Source organism: Helianthus annuus, chromosome 14 (genome assembly GCF_002127325.2).
Source record: "Helianthus annuus cultivar XRQ/B chromosome 14, HanXRQr2.0-SUNRISE, whole genome shotgun sequence".
Lineage (NCBI taxonomy): Eukaryota > Viridiplantae > Streptophyta > Magnoliopsida > Asterales > Asteraceae > Helianthus > Helianthus annuus.
Genome location: NC_035446.2, coordinates 1,323,240 through 1,341,589, shown reverse-complemented (window position 1 = coordinate 1,341,589; position 18,350 = coordinate 1,323,240). Strand labels below are relative to the sequence as shown.

Genomic DNA, 18,350 nt, shown 5'->3' with positions numbered 1-18,350 from the left:
TCCAAGGAATGCCTCCGTGGTGCGCCACGTTTATAAGGGTCCTTGGCTAGACCCAATGCGAGGTTATATGTTTTCTGAGTGGGATGCTTGGCGTCCCATGTTACACCGTCGGAGAGCAACATCCAAGCTCGAATCAATAACCTTCATGTAATTGACCGGGTCGTCATCTTCTATTCTATTCCCAACTCCGAATTTCACTTCATCATCCCCATACCTCAAAGTGAGTGTCCCGTCATTCATATCTACCACTGCTTGTGCTGTGGCAAGGAAGGGTCTCCCTAGTATAAGGGGGACCTCGGTGTCTTCCTCCATGTCGAGTATGACAAAGTCAACTGGATAAACGAATCTGCTTACCTTTACCAAGACATTCTCGATGACACCTTGTGGGAATTTGACGGATCGATCAGCGAGTTGTATGCTCATTTTTGTAGGGCTCGTGGTTCCCAAGCCAAGCCTCTTGAACATTGATGAGGGCATAAGGTTAATGCTAGCCCCTAGGTCGGCTAAGGCATTGCGAACGGGCGAGTCCCCTATTGAGCATGGAATCGTGAAACTTCCGGGATCGATTTTCTTTTGGGGGAGTTTATTGAGTACGAGGACAGAGCATTCTTCGCCTAAATTAACTAATTGCAAATTTTCAATTTTCTTCTTATGCGTAAGGAAGTCCCTCATAAATTTAGAGTATTTGGGCATTTAGGTTAGGACTTCGATAAAAGGAATATTGACATGCAATTGTTTTAACAGACTTTCGAATTTTGCGAATTGCTCATTTGTCTTTTGACGAATTAACCTACCGGGGTACGGAACTCGAGGAGCCTTGGTAGGCTCTGGTGATGGAGGAGAGTTCTTCTCCTGCAGAGGTGTTGGTACTGTTTCTTCCGTAGGTGGTGGTACTTCTGCAGGCCCTACGGTGCGGTTTCGTAGTGTGATGAGGTGAACTTGCGCCTTTGGGTTTGTTTCGGTATTGCTAGGTAATGCGCCTTGCGGTCTCTCGGAAAAGTTTTGAGCTATTTGATTTATTTGTTTTTCTATGTTTTGAATGCTAGCTTGTTGATTCCTAAAATTAGACTCTAATTGTAGAAATCTTTCCGAGTTTTTCTTATCAGTGTCAGAGACGAGGCGAGATATAGTATCTTCGAGCCTTTCTCGTCCACCTTGTTGTTGAGTGAAATTTTGTGACTCATTTCTTGATTGCTGAAAGTTTGTTCGTTGGGTTTGTTGGTTACTACTATTGCCGGGTTCCCTCCAACCAAGGTTTGGGTGGTTTCGCCATCCTTGGTTGTAAGTTCCCGTTGGGGGACCCGACGGCCTAGGTCTATTATCAATGTAGTTTACCATTTCTTGTTGATCGTCCATTTCTTTCATGCAACTCCAATTTTCATGTGACCCACCACACCCTTCACAAGCCATGACCGAGACTGTTTTTGTCATTTCTAATTTTTTTATTTTTGAAGAAAGGGCCTCGATTTGGGCTTGTAAAGAAGTGCTTTCATCGACTGTCACGACCCCCGACCCCATCTAGCCGGAATCGGTGCCGTGAGCAGTTCAGTGGTACCGGTGATTATTTTGAAAAATATTGCAGCGGAAATTTCATCAGGACCGTGAGTTAGGAAAAATATCAGAGTTTAGAAACACCGGATTTTATTTAAAAAGATGGAATAAATTCCATGTTTTATAAAGGTAGCTTTTACAAAAAAAAAATAATATTTCTTAATTTGAAAATAAGCCACTTCTTGAAGTCCTTCAGTGTCGGATCCAATGCTTACTCCAATCTATTGTAATTACCTGAAACGCGTTTTAAAAAGATTTTTGTCAGCAGGGAAATACTGAGTGAATTATTCATTTTACTGAAAACGACACATTTGTTATAATTCACAGTGATAAGATCTTTTACAATGTATCCTGATATCAACCAACTACCCACAGTACTTTACCACTCGATCCATTGGCCCATACGTCCAATGGTATCTGTGATTATGGTCATATCACCCAATGGCTGCCCCAATGGTGACGATTATCAAGTAATGTATACAATACCCCACATACCGGCTGTAATTTGGTGATTCACATAAACTTAATCACTGTAAGTTATAATTCTGAAAATAATTTGGAGTATTGTAAACGATCACAAACTGTGATAAAAGAATTTATAAAAAGAGAATAACTCACAAATCATCATGCAGGATTGAGTTAACAAACTTCTTGATTCTACTTCTTTCGATAATAATTAGGCATGTACTTTATTATTCTGGATCTTCTGATGATTTAATAGTTTGTTTGATTGTAAGGGTGTAGTTGGGAGTATTTCTGGTGGTTTAACATAATGGAATAAGTATTGGTGAAAAACCTAAATCAATCTTAACGATTTTTACAAGAACCAGGTTAATGATCAATACAGCAGTTACGATAATTCCCCGAGATCAATTTTTACAATGAATGTCCAAGTGCAATACTTCAGCTCATTTATCAAAATGACAAATGACAAAGTATAGTACTTCAACTCGTATATCGAATTATCGACAACGACAAAGTACAATGCTTCGGCTCATTATCGAATTATCGACAACGATAAAGCATAGCCCAATGTGGGCGGCACTTAGGCATTCCTTGGATATATTGATCCCGGAATGAATCGTAATAGCGATTGAGTAATTACCCTGTTCTGCGGCAGCGATTCGATATTAGTGTGTGTGTGAACGATTTCTATTATAACTCAGTGTATAATTTGAATTTTAACGTCGAATCTTCAGCAGAATTCAAGTCCCAACCCCCTCTATTTATACCCGAAATTTGACACCGTCGCGTAGCGCGAGGGGGTACCCCTATAGGCGTCGCGCTACGCGAGTGATCACCCTACTTTCATAGAGTAGCCCTTCGTGCATGTAGGCTTGCTGTGTCGACCGTTTTTAAATTTTCGAATTTTATAATTAGTTATGAGGATAATCGTTACTAGGGTTTTGCCCCCCCTGAGTTTTAGGGGCCCTGATCCTGATTCTGATTGCTATGAAAATTTTAGGAGTTGTGCAGGATTACTTGGGTGTCTCAACTATGGTTCCCTATTGGGTAAATAAAATAATAGGTATGACTTTTGATGAAAGTTTGTTTACAAAATAGAAATAATAAATAATAGTTTTGGGTAACTTACAAAAAGAGAGTAGAATGGTGAGAAAAAGGAATGGACCCACTGTGTAACTTTAGGGTTTAACTAGAAGGACTCCTGGTATAAATTTTGGGTATAACTTTTAAAATATATAATGTACTCGTATAGTACCCCTAAATCAACCTTGTCCCGATATCCCGAGACCAAATCCCAACAACCTAGTCGGGCAGAGCCCTGAGGCTCAGATCAATCGGAAAGGGTAGCGGTGATCGGGGGTTACAATACTTAAACGGAACAGAGCTTTATTATTATTATTATTATTTTATTATTATTATTAAGGAAAAGTAGAAAAATATGGAGAGAGAGGGAATTTCGAGAGAGATTGAGCAATTGAAAACAGCTGAAGCTACTTCCTATTTATACTAAGAAAAGATTGGCCTATTTTTTTCATATTTGAGACACGTCTATCTTCAAAAGTCTATGGAACTTCCACGCATCACCTATGATGCCTATTCATGTATTATAGAATTTTATTATTTTATTCCCATAATTTAGTATACAGACACGTATACTCATACATGTCCTATATTTTGATATGTAATCATCTTTTTATTATTTTATTATTATTATAGAAATGAACAAGAAGTAGGTAAATGAGACATGACAGGTTCCTTCTAATTTTATGGAAATTCATTTGATTGGTTTTATATTTATTATTATTATTATTAATTTAACTGCTTCACTTATTTGGCGTGTATAATTTCTAAAATATGGTGTTCTAGAAAATAATAAATATGTTATTTAGAACGATAATATTTTTGTCTACATTTGGGTCTAAGTTTCTTTAAAAACAGAGTAGGTTCAAATATAATGTTATTTTTTTTAATTATTATATGGTTCCTAGACCTGTCTAGGAATTTCATAATTCTAATAGTTAACTTATCCGTAGACTACCCGTCTAATAATATAAGTTTTTATATACTTTTATTTTATTAGCAAGGTCACCCATATATGGGTCAATAATATTTCAACCAACTATATAAAATAATGTTAAAAACTATTTGGGTTGACTATTTAAAATAAACTAGTTACTAGTGGTTAATAAATTTTGACCAAACCTTATAATTTATATGATAAAAATTGGTATGTTACATCCTCCCCACCTTGTTTTAAATCTCGTCCCCGAGATTTGGACTACGATATTTCTTTTAGAGTTATGTTACTTTTTGACCAAAAAGAATAATATTAAGGTAAATGATGCCAACTCAACATATCAAATTTTGTGACTATGAGTTGTACAATAGATAGGATTCAATGGTTCAATTGAATTAGTGTAAGAATTTGATGACAAACGAATGAGATGAAATGGTATAATTTCTAAGGTGACTAGGTTCAGGTCAAAAGATATATGATAAATAGATTTTAAAATAAATGTGAAGGACTTTTGGAATCAATAAAACTCTTTTTAAAAGAAATCTTACTTGATTGACAACTGAGGATGACTTAGAATTGACGGGTTCAAAAGGAAATAAAAGCATGAAAATTGATTTGTCAAATAGTAAATTATGATATGAGAAATTCTATGTATTGAAATGAGTGAATTGCAAAGATACACCAAAGGATAATAGAGTTAGTGTATCATTATTTAGAGTTCCAAGTTGCTTTTAAAATAATGTGATAGTATATTATTGGTGACTATATTTTTCATACTATGTCATAGAGATGGAAATATAAAAAGAACAAGTTGTTTTGGCATGACCAACTATTATATTATATTACTAAAGCAAATGTAATATATATATTATTTGTTTCGCATTTTTACTATATGAAAAAGGGTTACCATTTTCAAATAGTTTTATATTATGTAATATAGATTACAGAATACTATAATGAAGTTATTACATTTACAAAATATTTTAGTATTATGATTTTGTAAAAGAATCACTATTACTTATAACGTTTAAATGAAAGTTATGAATAAAGGGGTAAAAGTATTTGTAAAATATTTTATATAATACTGGGTCAATTCTAGGTGAGTACTCATTTTTATTTTGAAACCATATAGCGTTGTAAAAATGTAGTTACAAATGTTGTGGTGACTATTCTTTATGTATTACAATGTTTTTCTAACCCAATGTAGTCGCTGACTATATTATTCTTATATGGTTATTTTCTTATTAGAGTGTTATGGTACATAGTTATCACAAAATATATGATACATAATTATTTTGTTTTATTTGTCCTTTTAAATTCTGATATTGTTTTATGAAAAATATGTTTTCTCTTTACAGTACAAAGTAAAATATATAATTAAGATTTACTAAATAAGTATGATCACTTAATTAACTAGTCATTATCATGGCGGATATTGGTTAGTGCTGCCTTGTTTAAGCATAGGTGGCCAGTCCATGCCTAATTAAGGCTAGGCTATCCAATACATGCCCCTGATAATAACTCTATAATATTAATACTATTATTATTACCATATTATTGCTAATAATAAAACTAATATTAATTACCAATAATAAATGCATAAACTTAAATGAGAATATACTTTAAACAAAATTTTATACGTAAAAATATAATTTCTTTACCTTAATGGTTTTAGCAAAAATTTTAATTACAGAAATACTATATTGTAAGTTTCTATATATAATCAATTAAGTTTATACAATATTTTTCGATTAATGATGATAAGGTAAGAAATATCACGAAAAGCTCGATTGGTTGTAAGGACTACGGAATTAGGACATGAAATGGTGGAGCATTATTATAGCACATAATTGTGTTAAGATTTATAAAATAAAGCGGATTCAATATAAATAAATAATTAAATCTTAGATTAGCGCAATTTTCAATTTTGTGAAAATGTCATCACAAAGTGATCGTGATCAAAGAGATGATTTGATGAATTAGAAGATTAAACAAGCATATTATGATTTAAGAGAATTGAAGTGCTTGTTAGGACTATTTTGAATATGATGGTTTCAATTCATCATATGGGACTTTGAATTGAGTACGTATTGCGAGCAAGTTAACTGGGTTTGGATAAAACGAGTTTTAATAAGAAAGTTCAAACATGATCACAAAGAAACCATGTATCCCTTTTAAAAGAAAATCAAGTTTTTCAATAAATTCATTGATTCGATATTAAAGAGTTATTGCTTTGTAAAAACGCGGTTTATAATGCAAAGATCAAGGATAACGGAATGATATTTGAACTTTTGATAAAACAACAAATTGAAAGGATGCCTTCCTAGGGTCTTATAACTCAAATGAACCACATGCGCAACAAATAGTGCATGTGTATTGTGTGGATTTACACAAGAAACGAAATGGATCAATATTTGCTATTATGAAAGAATTCTTTATGGTATGATGACCATTAAAAGAACACGAAAGTCAACTTATTATAGACAGAAGTTAGAATTGCAACGAAAGAAATATAAGAACTTCTTATCTGAAATTTTGTGTGATAACCGTTGTTACGTGACAGTACCAAGGAATGTCGAATGAAATAAAATGAAGTAGGGAATTTGCAAAACTATATGACTTCTTTTGTAGTGCGAATAATTATGACTCAGGTTAGACTATGCACCGATGTTTGTGAAATATTGTTCCAACGTACCTCAGCGACATTTTGATCGTTTGTAAGATCATGTGACAAAGTGCCGATTTTTGATTTAGGAGTTCTTTTACTGATGGAATTAGTGTAGGTATCATCGTGCCTAATTTATATATTTCAAAGATCTTTCCTTTGGAAGTCGTGTGTGATAAACTTCGACATCTGTGGATGTATAATTTAAGTTTCATGTGTTTTCTTGTGCATTAACTTTACCAGCTTCTTACTGGCGTTAGTAGTTTATGATAACGTATTGGAAATTCTTATATTTTTGATGGTGTCCCAACTTAATGGGTTTCCAGTATTATTTTGTTGCACGAGTTACGAGGTAGATGATCAAACGAAAGAATGTTTGATATCAAAATTAAAGATATATGCGAAAGATTCCTGATAAAGAAATCTATATACATATGCTTGTGCTTTATTCTTAATTGACTTTTGGAATTCCTTATAGATATACATATCTATATTATATATTTCACATGTTGTAATATACATACCTTTCATAGGGTTAAAGGTATATAATAGATTCATATTTCCAAAAACCAGTCAAATATTTGGTCATGATACTATTTAGGGAAATCTTGTTACTGGTTTGACATACCATTTATCCCGTCTTATCCGGTTCGCGCCGGAGCGGTAATTTCAGTATATCCGGACAAGCTGGAGAGTCTGCTACTCTATACCCAGTTTTGCCGGAGAAAATTTTCTATTTCCCATAAATAGTATCTTTTCAAGAAAAAGTGCCTCTTTTATTAGGACTTTTATCCAGAATCAAAGAAATTTGTATTCCCATAACATATCTTATTCTAGACCAAATAATATCAATAAGCAAGAATAAATAGCAATTAAGTGTTATTGCTTGCTAACCGTCATTCTTATGACATACCAGTATCCATTACGTTATACTTATATAAGTAATTTACCTTAAAGTTTATTTTAAGGCAAAATTCCTAAGTTCAAGTCTAAATATCATTCAGAGTGCTATCAAATAATATTAAGTTTCTAACTTTCCGTTTAAGCTTAGGTATTATTATAACACCTATTTGCATAAACAAGTGGCTTAGCTTATACTAAGGCATCTTTTCTTATGTTCAAGTCTAAATGCTATCAGATATGCTACCAGTTAAGTTAATAGCAATCTCCTAACTCTTTTATTTAAGCTTAAGTATTGTTATCACAACACTTTATAGGCTTAAAGTAGTGGCTTAGCTCTGATACCACCTTCTGTCACGACCCCCGACCCCATCTAGCCGGAATCGGTGCCGTGAGCAGTTCAGTGGTACCGGTGATTATTTTGAAAAATATTGCAGCGGAAATTTCATCAGGACCGTGAGTTAGGAAAAATATCAGAGTTTAGAAACACCGGATTTTATTTAAAAAGATGGAATAAATTCCATGTTTTATAAAGGTAGCTTTTACAAAAAAAAAATAATATTTCTTAATTTGAAAATAAGCCACTTCTTGAAGTCCTTCAGTGTCGGATCCAATGCTTACTCCAATCTATTGTAATTACCTGAAACGCGTTTTAAAAAGATTTTTGTCAGCAGGGAAATACTGAGTGAATTATTCATTTTACTGAAAACGACACATTTGTTATAATTCACAGTGATAAGATCTTTTACAATGTATCCTGATATCAACCAACTACCCACAGTACTTTACCACTCGATCCATTGGCCCATACGTCCAATGGTATCTGTGATTATGGTCATATCACCCAATGGCTGCCCCAATGGTGACGATTATCAAGTAATGTATACAATACCCCACATACCGGCTGTAATTTGGTGATTCACATAAACTTAATCACTGTAAGTTATAATTCTGAAAATAATTTGGAGTATTGTAAACGATCACAAACTGTGATAAAAGAATTTATAAAAAGAGAATAACTCACAAATCATCATGCAGGATTGAGTTAACAAACTTCTTGATTCTACTTCTTTCGATAATAATTAGGCATGTACTTTATTATTCTGGATCTTCTGATGATTTAATAGTTTGTTTGATTGTAAGGGTGTAGTTGGGAGTATTTCTGGTGGTTTAACATAATGGAATAAGTATTGGTGAAAAACCTAAATCAATCTTAACGATTTTTACAAGAACCAGGTTAATGATCAATACAGCAGTTACGATAATTCCCCGAGATCAATTTTTACAATGAATGTCCAAGTGCAATACTTCAGCTCATTTATCAAAATGACAAATGACAAAGTATAGTACTTCAACTCGTATATCGAATTATCGACAACGACAAAGTACAATGCTTCGGCTCATTATCGAATTATCGACAACGATAAAGCATAGCCCAATGTGGGCGGCACTTAGGCATTCCTTGGATATATTGATCCCGGAATGAATCGTAATAGCGATTGAGTAATTACCCTGTTCTGCGGCAGCGATTCGATATTAGTGTGTGTGTGAACGATTTCTATTATAACTCAGTGTATAATTTGAATTTTAACGTCGAATCTTCAGCAGAATTCAAGTCCCAACCCCCTCTATTTATACCCGAAATTTGACACTGTCGCGTAGCGCGAGGGGGTACCCCTATAGGCGTCGCGCTACGCGAGTGATCACCCTACTTTCATAGAGTAGCCCTTCGTGCATGTAGGCTTGCTGTGTCGACCGTTTTTAAATTTTCGAATTTTATAATTAGTTATGAGGATAATCGTTACTAGGGTTTTGCCCCCCCTGAGTTTTAGGGGCCCTGATCCTGATTCTGATTGCTATGAAAATTTTAGGAGTTGTGCAGGATTACTTGGGTGTCTCAACTATGGTTCCCTATTGGGTAAATAAAATAATAGGTATGACTTTTGATGAAAGTTTGTTTACAAAATAGAAATAATAAATAATAGTTTTGGGTAACTTACAAAAAGAGAGTAGAATGGTGGGAAAAAGGAATGGACCCACTGTGTAACTTTAGGGTTTAACTAGAAGGACTCCTGGTATAAATTTTGGGTATAACTTTTAAAATATATAATGTACTCGTATAGTACCCCTAAATCAACCTTGTCCCGATATCCCGAGACCAAATCCCAACAACCTAGTCGGGCAGAGCCCTGAGGCTCAGATCAATCGGAAAGGGTAGCGGTGATCGGGGGTTACAATACTTAAACGGAACAGAGCTTTATTATTATTATTATTATTATTTTATTATTATTATTAAGGAAAAGTAGAAAAATATGGAGAGAGAGGGAATTTCGAGAGAGATTGAGCAATTGAAAACAGCTGAAGCTACTTCCTATTTATACTAAGAAAAGATTGGCCTATTTTTTTCATATTTGAGACACGTCTATCTTCAAAAGTCTATGGAACTTCCACGCATCACCTATGATGCCTATTCATGTATTATAGAATTTTATTATTTTATTCCCATAATTTAGTATACAGACACGTATACTCATACATGTCCTATATTTTGATATGTAATCATCTTTTTATTATTTTATTATTATTATAGAAATGAACAAGAAGTAGGTAAATGAGACATGACAGGTTCCTTCTAATTTTATGGAAATTCATTTGATTGGTTTTATATTTATTATTATTATTATTAATTTAACTGCTTCACTTATTTGGCGTGTATAATTTCTAAAATATGGTGTTCTAGAAAATAATAAATATGTTATTTAGAACGATAATATTTTTGTCTACATTTGGGTCTAAGTTTCTTTAAAAACAGAGTAGGTTCAAATATAATGTTATTTTTTTAATTATTATATGGTTCCTAGACCTGTCTAGGAATTTCATAATTCTAATAGTTAACTTATCCGTAGACTACCCGTCTAATAATATAAGTTTTTATATACTTTTATTTTATCAGCAAGGTCACCCATATATGGGTCAATAATATTTCAACCAACTATATAAAATAATGTTAAAAACTATTTGGGTTGACTATTTAAAATAAACTAGTTACTAGTGGTTAATAAATTTTGACCAAACCTTATAATTTATATGATAAAAATTGGTATGTTACATCGACCTTATGGGCGCCCGGGGCGATAGACATATTTCCCCGGGGGGTGTGCCATTGAAAATTGGTTTGAGCAATTTCCTCAATTTGATTATATATTTCGTGTGGGCGTCGATTACCTAAAAGTCCCCCGGAGCTAGAATCAAGTGTCTGCCTAGTGTGTGGCAATAATCCATTATAGAAAGTGGATACTTGTTGCCATATTGCGAGGCCGTGATGGGGACACTTGCGTAATAGCTCCTTGAACCTTTCCCAAGTTTCATATAAGGATTCCCCGTCCTCTTGTGAGTATGTATTAATTTCAGCCATTAATTTAGCAGTTTTAGCAGGAGGGAAATATTTATATAGAAATTTTTGGGCTAGTTCATCCCAGGTGTTTACCGATCCAGCTGGGAGGGCGTTGAGCCAAGCTTTCGCTTGGTCTTTTAGTGAGAACGGAAACATACGGAGGCGGATGGCGTCGTTTGATGCTCCATTGATCCGAAAGGTATCACATATTTCTAAGAAATTAGTTATATGTAGATGGGGATCCTCGTCCGCAAGCCCGTGGAAGGTTGCAGAGTTTTGGAGCATTTGTATCAGATGCGGTCGAAGTTCGAAGTTATTGGCTTCGACATTCGGAGCATTGATAGCGACGCCTAGATTACCTACGGTGGGCCGTAGATAATCCATAAGGGTACGTTGGTCCGCCATTGGAGGTGGATCACCCGAAACCTTCTCTTGGTTTTTGGCTTTTAACCTTTTTCTGAGAAAGCGTTCGGGTTCTTCTAGCGGTTCTTTTATGTCTTTATTGGAACTGGAGCTCATACACTACGTGAGGTTGGCGTCAGGTTCCAAGTCCTGCAATAAAAACAGAAAAGAATGTTGGTCAGAAAGTTCACCACGGCCCCGTGTTGAGCGAACACGGCCCCGTGGTCGGAATTGCAGTGATTGTTTTCCAGATCCCGGTTACTGGAAGTTGGACACGGCCCCGTGTTGCACCGGCACGGCCCCGTGGTCAGCCTTCTGTAACTTGAAAAACAAAAAACTGCCAGTAACGATGCTGAGCACGGCCCGTGTCCGACCAGGCACGGCCCCGTGCTGAGCTCTGCAGAAGCTGAAAATCTACGAAAAAATCCTAAAAAATTAAAGAAAAATAAAAATATGATTAGGCCGTTGATTCCTAACTTTCTTAAAATCCTTGTGTCCCCGGCAGCGGCGCCAAAAACTTGATGTGCGTTAGGTGTAATATATTTTTGATGAGTATTTAAGCCCCTTTTTACACTTTTAGCCAAGTTTTAAATTTATAAAACACGATATTTACTAACACTAAACACACATATGGGCAAGTGCACCCATCGTGGACGTAGTATAGTGTTGGTAAGATACCGAGGTCGTCCAAGGACACAAGAGCTTTTAGTACCGGTTTATCCTCAACGTCTAATCAAATCAAATAGTTAGAAAAATGTTTTAAACTAAGAAAAATAAAAACTAACTAAATGCTGAAAATAAAAATAAAATAAAAACAGATAGACAAGATGAATCACTTGGATCCGACACGTGTATTAGTATAACCTTTGATTATTTTCGCACTTTTGCACTTGTTTAAGAGATTATCTTAGTTATTGTAGTAGGCCCCTCTTTTGAAGGCGACGTTACCCTCAACCCAGTAGTTTGAGTCAGCAAGGATACAATCCTAAAGGGTCGGATTATTGAAAGATAATGAATTAAGTTATTAATGCAAATTGTGGTGGCGGTGACGTTACCCTCGGCTAAGTAGTCTGAGTCAGCAGGGATACAGTCCTAAATAGCCGGGTTATAGTATTAATAGTAGTTAACTTATGAGGGGGTCAAAGAGTTTGGATCCCCGCCATCCAATACCTATGGGCATTGAAGGAGATCCTACTAAATTTGACCCAGGTCCCAAGCAGGACCTCTAAACGCTGAACAAGGGCAAGACCCTTACCAAACCGTTCCCTTAACCCCCGACCAGGTAGCCAACATACCTCCATATAGACCGTGGAGATATGAATGGTGAAAATCTTTTATTTTATATAGACAGTAAAATAATGCCAAGACACCACGGACAAACGATAAGGAAAGAACACCTTCAACATAAGTAACTAGTTATTAAAGTCATTAATACAAAACCAAATAAAAAGTGCAAAAGATTAAAAATAAAAAGTATTATACTAAACACTTGTCTTCACCAAGTGATGTAAGAGACTTAGGCAAACATGGCCTTGTTTGTCAAGAACTCTTACTATCAATCTTGGATCCCGAGATGACTCACACACTCTACGATGGACAATGGATGATGGTGGTGGATGATGGTGTTATGGTGGTGGTGGGTGGCGGATGAAGTGTGAGAGAGGTGGTGTGCCAAGGGATGAGAGAGAATGAAGCCAAGCTCCTCTATTTATAGGCTGAACAGAAGGCTGGACATGGCCCCGTGTCCGCTGGACACGGCCCCGTACCCGTCTGACATTCTCTCTCTTCATTAATTGTAATTCGCAATTACAATTAATGCGCCTGCTGTACTTTCACCACGCCCCCGTGCCCGCTGGACACGGCCCCGTGGTGGGCAATGGAAGCTTCTACTGGTTTGTCTTTTCTGCTGCTTCCTGGGCACGCCCCCGTGTTCGCTGGACACGGGGCGTGTTCAGACTCTGTTTTCTCTTCTTTGCCTTGGGAGGTGCCGTTAAGGGTCCGGGCAGCCTACTTTTGTTCCTTTTCTTGTATTTATGGTAGAATTAGTTGTCTTTTTGCTTCTTTTGTGATTTTGAGCTCATTTCATCCTGAAAATACAAAAGGAAGACAAAAACACTCTTTTTCCAACATTACTACTTAAAAAGGGTTAGTTTTGTGCCTTAATTGATGTGATTTATATGTTGCATTTTACACACATCATAAGCAAAAGTTGCAAGATATCTATCTTAAATTAGATAGGTCAGTCTACGAAGAGGGAAGTTCATCCAAAACTAAATTTTCAAAGCTCCCTACAAGAAGGAATATTTGTGCGAAAAGCACAATATGAGAAACCGCTTTCTCCTAGAAAAAGGAGTATGATTATTAAGAAAAGTAAGGAGCAAATACGGGAAAAGAGAATTAAAAAGGAAACCCATGAGTTAATTAATAAATCACCTTGGGAAGACAAGCTAGATGAGAAATGGGCAAATCTGTATATGTTAGCCACTGTAGCAGAACATGCAAATCTTTAAATACCCTAAGTCTAGTAATAACACTTCTCAGTAATTAAATAAATAAATCTGAGTGTGTTCTTTCCTGTTATTTTGTACAAATAATGTGCAATAAAACTTCGGTGTTTGTTAAACTTTGTTCCAAAGTTTTAACTTAGCATTTTTGTGCATTTTGCATATATGCTACACAGCATGAGCGAGATATCTGAAGCTTTTCAGAACCTCAATCTTTACCCGGTGAATATAGAAGTTTCCCAAGAATTTACTGGATACTTTGCTGATGTGGACCAACCTGTAGAATTGCATGCTCCACCTTTGACAAAACCAAAACGAAAGAAAAAGAAGAATTACGTGTGGGGACATCGTATCCGTAGGAAAAAGCCAGTTCCGAAACTTCCTAAAATAAACAATCCTTTAGAAATAGCAAAAGACACTGGTAAACAGCCGGAAATGGAAATTGAAGTCGAGGAGGAGACTAGACAAATGGGAATACAGTTTGAGGAATATTCTAAAGAAATAGAAATGGAAGTAGGGCAAGGTTCTAGACCAACTCAGTTAGAAATCGGAGAGAGCTCTAATCAAAACCAGAAACAGGAAATAACTTTTCAGGATGAAATAGATTTTCTATTAGCAAACTGTGAAACTATTCAGCCTGTCAATACGAATGTTTTTACCTATCCTAGTGAAAATCCAATCCCTATGAATTTTGCACCAGCAATCCCAGAACCAATAGTCCATGCCCAACCTGTAGAAATGGAAGAATGGTGGACAAATGATTGGCAATTTCAAAATATTGTCAACGACCCTTATTCCTTCCTTCCGCAATTCGACCCAGAACCCCTACCTAATCCACCAATGAGCACTGAGAATATGGCTGAACTTCGCCATTTCGGTGAAGAGTTGATGGATGCAGGGAATAGAATCAGAGAGATAGGGGGACAGATTGCTTGGAAGTATGATGAAAGGGAAATGCGTTTTTAGAACAACAAATGGTGAGGGATAGGAAGGTGGTAAACTATAGTTGTGTAATAGTATAGTAAATAGTGAAATCAGTCTGTAACATAACTCCAAATAAAACTTTGTAAAATATCTGTGTGTAGTGATGCATACTATAACGGATATGAAATGGAATCGAGAAATCGATAGTTTTGACTATAAATTGTCTGATTGTTTATGTATGATTACTATTTATCAAATACTAATACAAATTATTATATATTATCAGATGGCAAATAGTGGTAATGAACCAGTAAATGAGGTTAATCAATCGGAGCAACATCCAGGAGATCAATATATGACTAGACAAGATATTGAAAATATTGTTGCTCAAGGGATAGCTAATGCTATTCCAGCATTTGTTGCCGCTATGAAAAATCCAATCGAACCGCAACAAATTATTCCTAGTAAACATACTATTGAGGATAACTTCAGTAATAGTATAAACGGGGGTAATAATCATGCTAATCATGATAATGAAACCCAGCACACGTCGCTCCCTAAAAAGCGAAAGGTTGCAACACCTGGTTGCACTTTCAAAGAATTTCTTGCTTGTAAACCCACTGAATTTGCAGGCAATGAAGGGGCAACTGCATCGCTGCGTTGGTTAGATAAAACCGAAGCAGTGATTGCAATAAGCAAGTGTGCCAAAGATGATCAAGTCATGTACGCCTCAAATCTGTTTAAAGAAGGAGCACTGGAATGGTGGAACACTGTGTTACAAGCTAAAGGAAGAAATAGGGCTTATGCTATGACTTGGGAAGAATTCAAGAGTCTGGTAGAAAGAAAATTATGTCCTGAGTATGAAAAGGAACAAATGGCAAATAAGTTCCTAACTCATCGGATGATAGGTGTGGATTGTCGTGGTTATACTTCGACATTCTTTGAATATGCTAGAGTGGTACCTCACCTGGCTTCGCCAGAACCGGTACTCATTTCTCACTATATTTGGGGATTAATTAGCGAAATTCGAAATATCGTTAAGGCTGCGAGACCTCGCACTATTGACGATGCAGTAGAATTAGCTAACACCTTAACTGATGAACTGATACGCACAAGAGATGAAGATAGGAAGAAGGAAGTAGCTCAGAAAATTACCCAAGGATTTAGGGTGGATAATAGTAGTAATTTCAAAAAGAGAGGAACAGGACAATCTTCAACTGTGCCATTCTGCAAAATTTGCAAAAAGAAACACTTTGGAAAATGTAACAAACTTTGCAATTTTTGCAAGACAATAGGACATCGGGAAGAAAACTGCAGAAAGAAATCCATAATTTGTTACAATTGTGGGGAAGCCGGACATATCAAACCAGAATATCCTAAGTTAGTTAACCCAGTAGACAACAAACCCAAGGCAGCTGAAGGAGCTACTAAGAAGAATGCTAGAGCATTCCAGCTAACTACTCAAGAAGCAGAACTCATTCCGGATGTGATAGCCGATACGTTTTTGGTTCACAACATTTATGCAAAAGTATTATTTGACTCTGGTGCAAACCAAAGTTTTATAAATACTTCATTCTGTCAAGCTCTTAAGTTACCTTTAACTACCGTTAGGTAGATTTTTACAGTCGAAACTGTAGATGGGAATTCAGTCAAAATCAATCAGGTTTTACAAAAAGTAGAAATAGAACTCTTAGGTCATAAATTTACTGCAAGCCTATTACCTATGAAATTAGCTGAGTTTGATATTGTGTTAGGAATGGATTGGTTAATAGCCAACCATGCTCAAATCATTTGTGATAGAGACTCTATAGAAATTCAAGCACCTACTGGAGAGGTAATTAAGATTTCAGGAGATAAACCCCGGAAGCCACTGAAGTTCATATCAGTAATGAAAGTTGCTAATTATGAACGGAAACAAGGAATAGTATATATGATTTCAGTAATCATTTGTACTAAAGATAACGAACTTAAGGAAATTCCTGTAGTCTCAGAATACCCAGATGTTTTTCCAGAAGATTTACCTGGATTACCACCAGATAGGGAGGTAGAATTTAGGATTCATCTAATTCCAGGAACTACACCGATAGCCAAGGCACCCTATCGATTAGCTCCTACCGAAATGTTAGAATTGAAAAAGCAATTAGATGAATTACTAAGCAAAGGATTTATACAACCTAGTTCATCCCCATTGGGGTGCACCGGTGTTGTTTGTGAAAAAGAAAGATGGATCGATGAGAATGTGTATCGATTATAGAGAATTGAATAAGGTTACAATTAAGAATCGATACCCATTACCTAGGATTGATGATCTTTTCGATCAATTACAAGGCGCTAAATATTTTTCTAAGATAGACTTGCGCTCCGGATATCATCAATTAAAGGTTCAAGAAGAAGACATACCTAAAACTGCATTTAGGACTAGGTATGGACATTATGAGTTTACAGTCATGCCCTTTGGATTAACTAATGCACCCGCAGCATTTATGGACATGATGAACAGAATCTGTAAACCATATTTGGATAAATTTGTAATTATTTTCATAGACGATATACTTATTTATTCAAAAAGTCAGGTCGAAAATGTGAATTTAAAGAAGTGCAATTCTTAGGACACATGGTGAATCACGAAGGTATTCACGTAGATCCTGCTAAGATAGAAGCAATTACCAATTGGAAGGTTCCGCAAACTGCAATGGAAATTAGAAGTTTTATAGGATTAGCTGGATATTATAGACGGTTTATTAAGGATTTTTCCAAGATAGCTGTACCATTAACTAAGCTAACCTGTAAAGCCACTAAATTTGAGTGGGGATCTAAACAAGAAGAAGCCTTCAGAATCTTAAAGCAGAAATTGACCAATGCTCCAATCTTAGCCTTACCAGAAGGAACAGAAGATTTTGAGGTATATTGTGATGCTTCAAAATTAGGATACGGATGTGTGTTGATGCAACGCAAAAAGGTAATTGCGTATGCTTCCAGACAATTGAAGAAGCACGAGGAAAACTATACGACTCATGATTTAGAATTAGGAGCTATAGTTTTTGCCCTTAAGATATGGAGACATTATCTGTATGGAAGTAAGTTTACTGTTTATACAGATCATAAGAGTTTAAGGTATATATTTGGGCAAAAAGAGTTAAACATGAGGCAAAGAAGATGGATAGAAATCCTGAGTGATTACGACTGTGATATTCAATATCACGAAGGAAAGGCAAACGTAGTCGCAGACGCCTTAAGTCGTAAGTATCATGAAAAGCAAAAGCGAGTCCGTGCTCTTAGAATAAATCTACAAGTAGATTTAATGGAACAATTGAAGGAAATTCAGGAAACGGCAATCAAGGACGATGCCGAAGGAATGAAAGGTTACCTAAAAGAATTGGAACAAGGAAATGATGGAATCTGGAAATTCCATAAAAGCAGAATTTGGGTACCTAAACAGGAAAATTTAAGATTAAAGATTTTAGAAGAAGCTCATAAATCTAGGTATACTATACACCCAGGAAACAATAAGATGTACCAAGATTTAAG

General features: G+C 35.7%; 1 non-coding gene across 1 annotated transcript; it reads left to right on the top strand.

Moving 5' to 3' along the window:
- Nucleotides 1-10,912: 10,912 nt before the first annotated feature.
- LOC118487021 lies at nt 10,913-11,019 on the top strand. The gene has a single exon (XR_004880188.1). It is a non-coding gene; the product is annotated as a small nucleolar RNA R71 (small nucleolar RNA).
- Nucleotides 11,020-18,350: the final 7,331 nt, after the last annotated feature.